Below are 10,044 nucleotides of genomic sequence, written 5' to 3' on the forward strand. Positions count from 1 at the left end.
GGCTGAGGGCTTAGCCCCGATCCAATGCAAAATGGCGGCCACCAGGCACTACCTAGTTGAGGATTGACTCCCAACAAGCTTTTCAATCCAGTCCCCAGATGGATATTTCACCTTCAGATGCAAAGTGGAGGAAACAGCCCTCACGCATGAAGCTAGGGTCTTCCCACGATGGCCGTGTAGAGAGAATAGGCGTCTACCACAATAAAGTTTACCTCTATTACCTCTGATCCTGCCTATATGGGTAGTCTAATCTGACCCTTTGGGACGATAACTTTCCCATCAAAACTTATCAAGGGCAAATTGTATGCTGTAAAATCCTCAGGTTTCAAGTTCAGCCCCTTATATAAATCAAAATACATTACCTCTGCCCCACTGCCCTAGTCCACCATAACTCTCTTTATGTCTTATCCTCCTATTCTGAGTGTGATCACCAAAGCATCATCATACGGTTGTATGGTTCCAACCTTATCCTCATCCAAAAAACTCAACTCCGATTAAACCTCCATTCTAGCCCTCTTCGACATAGGATTAACGTCCTCAGCAAGCGACCAAGCCACAGACATCACTCTTGAAGGTTACGAGCCGGTCCTCCCTAGAGCGGCAAGGATTACGTTGATGGTGCCCAAAGGGGGCCTTGAAGAGGCGTTTCCCTACGCCCCTGACCTTAACTGGTCTCCCTACCCATTGGGCCAATACAAAAACTGCTGTAACCTTCCTTCTCTAACTAACTGCTCTAGATGATTCCATAGAGTTCTGCAATCCTCGGTGGTATGCCCCCGCTCCTGGTGATATTGGCAATGAAGGTTCTGGTTGCACCTCAAGGGGTCTCCTCCCATCTTGTTTGGCCATTTGAAGTACGGCTCATTCTTGATTTTTTCCAAGACTGATGCACCAGTTCTCGGAACACAATGTTAACCATCTGAGGAGCCGTAGACCCGGATTGCTCGGCAAAATCTCTTCGGGGTCTATTATTGTTGTAACGGTCCGACCTGAAATCCCTCCTCTCTTGAAGGATAACCTTACTCTTCCCCTTCTCTTGTTGTTGGTCTTCCTCGACCCGTTTATACTTATCTATCCTATCCATAAGTTGGCGTACACTGGTGGCGGGTTTTTTGGTCAAAGACTTCCTCAAGCCATGCTCAATGGGTAGGCCAACCTTGAAAGTTCTGATGGCCACGTCGTCAAAGTCGCCATCTATCTCATTGAACGTCTCCTAGTACCTGTCCGAATTCATTTTCAGAGTCTTTCCCTCTCTTATGGACAGAGACAACAAGGAATCTAAGGGCCGAGGGACCTTGTTGTACATGATAAAACGGGATCCAAATGCCTAAATGAGCTCCTTAAAGGAATCAATGGAGCCTACTCCCAAGCTATCGAACCACCTCATGGCTACGGGCCCTAAACTGGAGGGGAAGACCTTGCACATTGAGGCATCATTCTTGGAGTGCACAGCCATTCTCTAGTTAAAGTAGCTCACATGCTCCACGGGGTTCGTCCGACCATTGTACATGGTGAACACTAGTTGAGTGAATTGCCAAGGAAGTCTCCCTCCCTTGGTTTTGCTTGTGAAGGGTGATTTGGAGATTTGGTTTAGTGCTCTACTCATTGTGTCATTTCCTAAGCCTTTGAAAGATGAACTTCTGTTTCTATGTTGGTGATGGGCGTCTTCATCGTACGAGTAAGACTCATTAGGAGGAGTCCTTGACCTTCATCTATAACTGCGACCCTCTTCATCATCAACAGAAGAGTCAGAAATGGATGGAGTTCTTTTTCGCCGTTAGTGACGTAGTTTTCTCTTCAGATGGTCGATTTCTAGTTACAGGGCCCTGGTATCCTCCTCGTGAGATAGGTGGCTTGCATTTCATGACTGGCTCCTGCTAGTACGGGTGGTATGCATACTAACATCACGGTCCCTTCTTTGCTCCAGATTGATGAAGTGATCTTCACCTTGGGACCCCATAGATTCTGCCTGGTGTGAACCTGACCCTACCATAGTTGCACGTCAGACTCACTACAACACCAGAATTTCTCATAGACGACGCCAATTGTAAGGACCAGATTTGAGTCCCTAGCATAGACGATAGATGGACCTAGGCCCAAAAAGCCCAAAATAATAAATTTGTAGAGAGTGGGTTGAAAAACTGGGCTATAATGAATTGGATAACAAATAAGGTGGATTCAAATGACAAGAAGAAGAAAATGGACAAGTTTTAACTGCAGAAAATTGTCCTCGACAAGGTCTGAGGAGATCGGTTCTTATATATTACTCTTAAGTTTGATTGCAAAGTTGGTTCCTGATTACTACAGTGTTTCTCTCTTGGTTTCTCGATCCCTTATTCATGATCGATCTCTTCTATTATATAGTTCTCCTTAAGCGATCTTGGCCCTTCACTTGTTGATCATCCAAGCCACCATTTGAGTGCTTGTCCCATCAAATACCCTCTCAGTTCCTCTGTGCATTGGGGTAGCCAATGCAACACTGTTCAGGGGTCTTCTCCATATTAATGTAGCTAGAAAGTTAGCTGCAGAGCATTCAATGCGATGGTAGCAGCTTTTTCCTTAGATATTTTAGGACTCCTCCTTGTTCTGTGTTCCCGTAGTGCTTATCCATATCAACAGAATGTTCCTAGGACATTCCCCCGGACAACAGACCACCCTACGAACCTTGGCCTTGGTTAGCCGAGGAGGCATTCATCCTCGGCACAACCCCCTGGGCCATTTATGATCAAAACTAACTTCTTCATTTGTTAACATATGCTCTCTTAACAATGTTTACCCTCCTCGGACACATTCCAGTCCTTGGCTTAGGCCTCAAGCCCATTATATACATAAATAATGAGCTCCTGGGCCTCATACCCCTACAGAAATTATATATATTACATTTGTTATTATTTCTATAATAAATAAAAATAATTTTTAAGAAATACATTACTCTTTATTAAATTAGTCCAAATAACAAAAAATAAATTTAATGAGACCATCTTAAAAAAATCATCACACACAATAGTATTTAATAATACTAATGAAAAGATTACGCGAGAGAGAGAGAGAGAGAGAGAGAGAGCTTTATTTTTTCTTCCTCGTCCTCTTTGTTATATCCTATTATTGGTGTAGAAAGTAAAGAGCTCCTGGTGTAGAAAGTAGAAACTGATTGAATAAAGTTTAAACTTTAAAGTGTCAATAAACGTGGTCGGTAGATTGGTTAATTGGTAGAGGAGATTTCACCAAAGTAGGAAAATATGAAGGAGAAATATATATAAATATATATATATATATATATATATCTTCTGTCTCATTTATATTATTTATGTTTTATCAATCACAACTTATGATGGGTCTGGATTTTTTTTTTCCACTTTTAAACTATGATTATTTTATAAGAAAATAAAAAGAATATGTGATAAGTTGTAATTGGTAGAACTTCAAGTAGAATACTTAAAATGGTTAAAAATATAGCAATAAAGTTTTTTTGCCAACTAGCGTTCCATTTTTTTCGACAATAATATTTTCTAAAAAATGAATCATTTTTTAAAAAGAAATTTCTAGAAAACTATTTTATTTTTCTATGTTTGGTAGTAACCTTTAAAATGAGTTGGAAAACTATTTTTTTTTAAACCCCCACTTTTTTTTTTTTTTTTGAGAAACAACTCTATCTTTTTTTTTTATTTACCTTTAATTCCCTTATTTAGCTTAGTGTGAGTTAGTGGAAAACAATTCTATCTCAATCCAAGCTAAATAAAGGAAGTAAAAAAGATAGTTTTCTAACTCATTTTAAAGTTGCTACCAAACATAAGAAAATGAGATAGTTTTCTAAAAACTACTTAAAAATTATATATACTTCAAAATGAGTTGGTCTATATTTTTCAAACTTTTGTCATAGTGTTATTATTATTATTATTATTATTATTATTATTATTATTATTATCCAACTAAAATTTTTTAAGTTTCAAATTAATTATTTAAATGTCTCATTCTCTTAAGGAGATTATCATGATAATCAAACATCATCACAAATTTACAATTGATATTGCTGACATAATTGATAACCAAATTCAAATACATAGTTATGTAGATTGTATTTTGATATAAATTCAAAGCCTCATTTTCAAAATATCAAAGAATTAATTCAAACCAAAACTATAAGAGGGAGAGGGAATACTTGTGATGGGTAACTAGAAAATGCACCACCAAAATATATCATCCCAAAGTAGAGGTACAAAAAACACAAAATTTCACCAATCTAAAGTAGAGTTGCAAGAAAGGATAAATAAGAGAGAGAGAGAGAGAGAGAGAGAGAGAGAGAGAATAATCACCTTTATTGGGAAATAATGTGAGAGAAATAGCAAATTTATATAAAAGAAAATGAGTACAATAATATTCAAAAGAAAAAATATAGTTGTGAACACCAAATTATCCAAAATTTAATCGAGATATTTGGAAATTTTATTTGGTATGCAGCAATGGCAATAAAAATCCTCTAGGTAGCACAAGTGGAAACTCCAGTTTCAAACAATAAAGCCAGCATAAACCAACTTGCACATCGTCTTAACAAAGCATATGACTCTTACTTGAGATCACTTGGAAATATAAGGGGAACTGAAGAGCAAAATAGGGGAAGTGTTTGGATGAAGCCATCTGATCAATGGGTAAAGCTTTTTGATGCGTCGTGTGATCAAAATAATGTAGGCTTGGTTGTGGTTCTCAAATACATGTGCTACTAATTTAACAAGTGTCATTTAAGCCTATTAAGGGGAGGCATGTCGAAGAGGTAGACATTAACATCAAAATCTAAATAAGAGACTTGTAAGGACTAGATTTGGATTAGACCCAATATAGGATTGGGTTTTAGCCCAATGAGCCCAAACAATGAATTTGTAGAGCGTGGGTGAAAGAACTAGTTTAAGTGACTAAGAAAGATAGTAACCATTGTCTATTTAGGTGGATCAAACACAAGTAATATAAGAAAATTTATCCTCAGCACAATCCGAGGAGCTCTGTTATATTGTCAAGCTGATGATCAAGGTTACAAGAGTTTAAAAGATTATTATAAAGATTTCTTTTTCTCGACCAATTGTAAGGACTAGATTTGGATTGGACCCAATATAGGATTGAGTTTTAGTCCAATAAGCCCAAACAATGAATTTGTAAAGCGTGGATGAAAGAACTAGTTCTAGTAAGTAAGAAAGATAGTAACCATTGTCCATTTAGGTGGATCAAATACAAGTAATATAAGAAAATTTATCCTCAGCACAATCCGAGGAGTCAAGCTGATGATCAAGGTTACAAGAGTTTAAATGATTATTACAAAGATTTCTTTTTCTCAATCCTTTTTTCTTAGGCCACCTTTCCATGCTATATACTATAATTTTTGGTATCATCCCCACCATACAAATTGTAGGTTAGATTCCAAGAACTCCTTCTTGTCCCATCCAACACCTCCTAGAACCTTCAACCAGCAGCTGTAAGGCTGCTTCATCACTGTTCAGGTATCATTTCCACATTAATGCGGCCAAAAAGTTAACTGTGATGCATTTAATGCGGATGTAACAGCCTTTGAAGATATTTGTTGCCCTCTTCTACTCCTCTCCTATCCAATATCTGACTTCTAACTATGATGCAACTTGGAAGTATGTTCAGGACAATAGGACATTTTTACTAATCTCGAATCTAGATTTCTGATTTGACTTTTCTCCTCGGACACCTTTTGGACTATCACGGACAATTCTTATCTCTTCCTCTTCTACCATACCCATAATAACATTATTTGACCATCCTCGGACTGGGGCATAGGCCAAATATATACAGTTTTAATAGTACCTTCTGGCTATCTGGCCCCCACAAGACTTATTTCCAAAAAAGAGAGACCACATTAATCTAAAGGTCCAATTTCAAATTATTTAAAAAATTTTGATAGATGTTATGACTAGAGCAACATCACATTTATATGGATCCATCACTTAATCCATTTTTAATTGCACCAATTATAAGATATCATATTGGTGGCTGTGAAAAATAATGGATTCATTGAACACTATATTGAAAGCTAAGTTAATGCATGATTATATGTAAGGGTTAGATTGTTATAGAAATGTTAGGATACCTCAGTCTCAACGTTGTGGCTGTAGTTTAGTGGTAAGAATTCCACGTTGTGGCCGTGGAGACCTGGGCTCGAATCCCAGCAGCCACATTACTTACCATATTTTGGGGCTTTCTAACCCTTTTTTTTTTTTTTTTTTTTTGATGGGAAATATGTGAATTTCAATCGACTGAACGTGGATGCAATATATGTGTGCTATAAGCCGATAACCACGTCATAAACTTTTAGTAAATTTGGAACTATGTTTTTGCATTGGAGCTCTAGTGAACGTGGTCACATATAGGATGAAATTTCAATACATGGTGTCTGCTTAAAAATTATTAATTTTTATCATTAGATTAAGATACTAATTAATTTTTTGATGTAAACAGAATTTGAATTTCAAATCTTTTATTCAATAATAATAAACTTTATTCGTTGAAATAACCGGAACAACTAGCAAAGAAAAACTTCAAAAGCTATAATAGTTTGATTCCTCTCTTTTTATTGTTATTCAAATTAACCCCACACCCCATTGATCTTTGTTGAACTTTCTTATTGATTTATCTGTGAGATGTTGGATATATTTTATAAATAATTTACTTTTGTAACTATGTAAACAAGAATAACACACATATCTAATCATAAATAAGAACATGATTAAATTCAATCTATAAGAAGAAATATGTACAATATATAATTAAATAACCTATAGACCAAATATGTGAAAAATAAATTATGTAAAATTGATCAAGTCTTGTATTTGACACAACTCCTAATAGCATATTTTGCTCTCACACATTCAGTGGTTCTTAGAGACTCATGAACATCTATCTTCCAAGATAAAATGATCAACCACATGGAAAAGAAGCACTGCAAGGTCCGTGCTCAACAAACTAAACTGTCTCCTTCACTCTCTTTGATTCTATGTTAATCAACAGACATATTATTCAATAATAACTTATGTATACAAGCTAATTGACTCAAAAAATAAAATAATAAAATATTATTATTATTTGGACAAGATGGCTCAATTTACATGTGCTTAAAGCCCAAGCTCATAAGCATATAAACTTATATTCTCTATCATTTCCCATGGACTCTAGAATTCTCACAACTTTAATATCATGTTCAAGTAAACACATTATGAGTCAATTTCTTTTTTCTTTTTTTTTTTCTTTTTTATGGGAATAAGTCCATTTCTTACTCACTTCATAATATTTATTTTTCTAACACAAGATTGTTTGCATGCCATGGTATCTCATCCAATCTAAAAATTGAACAACAATAACCATTTCTAAATATCAAGGGACTCAATATCGTACCGAAAACTATACCGGTTTGGCCAGCGGTACGATATATTTCGGATACCGATCAATATCGGTGTACCGTTTTGAGTTTACCGCTATTTTTTATATTTATAAATAAATATATATATATATATATATATATGTGTGTCTATGTATATATATTATAATAAATATAAAAAATTACCATAAAACATTTCCTCAATTCAGAACTAATTATTCATAGTTTTAGACTTTAGTATCAATTTAAAAAAAAAAAAAAAAAAAAAAAAAAAAAAAAAAAAAACACACACAAAAAAAAAAAAAAAAATAGAAAGCTAAAAAGTTACCATTGCATACTAAGAAAACAAATCTATTTATTACTAAAAGCTGAAGCGTAGCGTTTAATGCTGTTGCTCTCACGTTGCGCCACATCAGCTGTCACGTCATTCTTTTTTTTTCTTTTCTTTTTTAAAATATAATTTTTCCTACAAATTTAAAATGGTTTTTACAATTTTCAGCCCTATAAATGCAGCCCACTACTTATTTATTTACTTCCATTATCACCATATAATAAATCCAACTCACTACTTATTTATTTACTTCCACTATCATCCTATAATAAATCAGTATAATTAATCTACCCACCTCTTATTTATTTAGTTCCACTATCAAGCCCAACTCAAAGTCTTTTCAGTTCAGTTTTAGGGTTTTGTGTCAGCCTTTTCAGCTTAAACGAAAAAAAAGAAAACAAAAAAACAAAACGTTGAAACCTTTCAAGCTTTAGGGGTTTTTTTTTTTTTTTTTTCTAATTTTCTTATAATTTTTTTTTTAACATTTATTTTTTAAATATTTACACTTCTCTAACATTTCTCTCTCCCTTACCTTTTCATCTCCCCACTACCCTCTACATTAATATCATTCTTCCTCTTTCCCTTCATCTTCCTTTATTTTTGTCTCTTCTTATTCACACTCTCTTACTATAAATTTGTTACTATCTCTTCTATTCTATGCATAGTTTTCCCTCACAAAAAAAAAAAAAAAAAAAAAAAATGTTCCCTCTCTCTCTCTCTCTCTCTCCCTCTCTATATATTTTTTGGTGGATTTTATTTATTTATTTTTCTTGCATCTCTACTTTAGGTTGATAATTGTTTATATATTTTAAAACTCTATTTTGGGTTAATGCGATTTAGTTTTGTTTTTTAAATTGTTGTTGTTTTTATTTTATTTTTTATTCTCTTTGATTGTTAAATGTTATTCTATTGCGTTCTAAAGAATTAAATATAGCATATAAAAATATAATATTATTCTATTACATAACATGATTTGGATAATTTGGTATTTATTCTGTTACATAGCATGATTTTTTATAGTGCTCAATTTAGATGTTAAACTATGAGACTTTACTAATTTTTGTTTATTTTCTAATCCTTTGTTGTGGACAAAGTATTCTTAATAGTTGTATTAGAAGTACTCTATAATGTCATTTATTTAAAGAAAAGCAAAGATTAGCCAAACGAAAATAATCGGATAGGTGAAATTTTAACTTTTACAATTTTCTTTTTATTATTATTATTTTATAACAATGCATGTATAGAAATTTAATTTTTAGATTTTGCTAATAATTATTTATTTGATAATATGTTTTGGGCGGCCGAAATTATAATTTCTACAAAGAAAATATCCTTAATAGATTATCAAAAACAAAATTTTATCCTAATATTGATTCAATTAATCATTGTTAAGTTTTATTAATTTTTTTTAGTTTACGTTTTTTTGGTGTTTTCGATTGTTCCTATATTACATTTATGATTGTTCCTATAATAAATAAAAATATAATTATGAAATATATTACTCATTATTAGATTAGTTTAAATTGGGAAAAAAAAAATAAAACCACCATAAAAATAATTATCACACACAACACGTGGGTTCGAGGCTAGTAATACTAATAAGTTAATGCAAATAAGTTATCATTCTGCCTTAAACAAAAATTCAAAAATTAAAAACTTAAAAAAATAATAATAACAAAAAAAAAAAAAACATTTTTCAGTACCGGCCGATATTGCCCAAAATTGGCTGGTATGGCCGGTATTTAAACCGGTACGAAACATTGATGTTTCGATATCGGTATACATACCGGTACGGTATTGACTTCCTTGCTAAATATTTGAAGAATACCGAATTCATATTTACTTCTTGTACATCCATTATTAATTTATGTTCTTTTATGTGGCAGTACTTCTCATACAATCTAAAAATAATTGAACGTGTATTAATTTTTTATTGATCTTAGTATCTTACATGATGCACAGGCTCTTGCATTCGTACATGTCCATTAATGGTGCAAGCTGAGAGAAGGGAATCAGAACTTTTTCTTTTCTTTCTTAGGGAGGACCCATTTTAAACCCCATAATTTAGGAGTAATCCAAACTAAACCCGATAGTTTCAAATTAAAATTGAACACTACATTTTTTAATCGTATCAATTTAAACTCTCAATCAAACCCAAAAATCAATCATCGATGCAAATCAAACTTGAAAACTCTAAGGTATAAATTGATATGATTTTGCAAGCACATAGTCGATTTTAAATTAGCAAAACTATAAGATTAAATGTAACAGTCTCAAACTTAAGGTTTAAATTAAAACTTTTGAAACTATATGGTTTGATTTCAAACCA

The 10,044-nt window shown here is 33.4% G+C and overlaps 1 non-coding gene across 1 annotated transcript; it reads left to right on the plus strand.

Moving 5' to 3' along the window:
- Positions 1 to 6,115: 6,115 nt before the first annotated feature.
- TRNAH-GUG (transfer RNA histidin (anticodon GUG)) lies at positions 6,116 to 6,187 on the plus strand. Its single transcript has one exon. It is a non-coding gene; the product is annotated as a tRNA-His (tRNA).
- Positions 6,188 to 10,044: the final 3,857 nt, after the last annotated feature.

The sequence above is a fragment of the Quercus robur genome, chromosome 6, assembly GCF_932294415.1.
Source record: "Quercus robur chromosome 6, dhQueRobu3.1, whole genome shotgun sequence".
NCBI classification, from domain to species: domain Eukaryota; kingdom Viridiplantae; phylum Streptophyta; class Magnoliopsida; order Fagales; family Fagaceae; genus Quercus; species Quercus robur.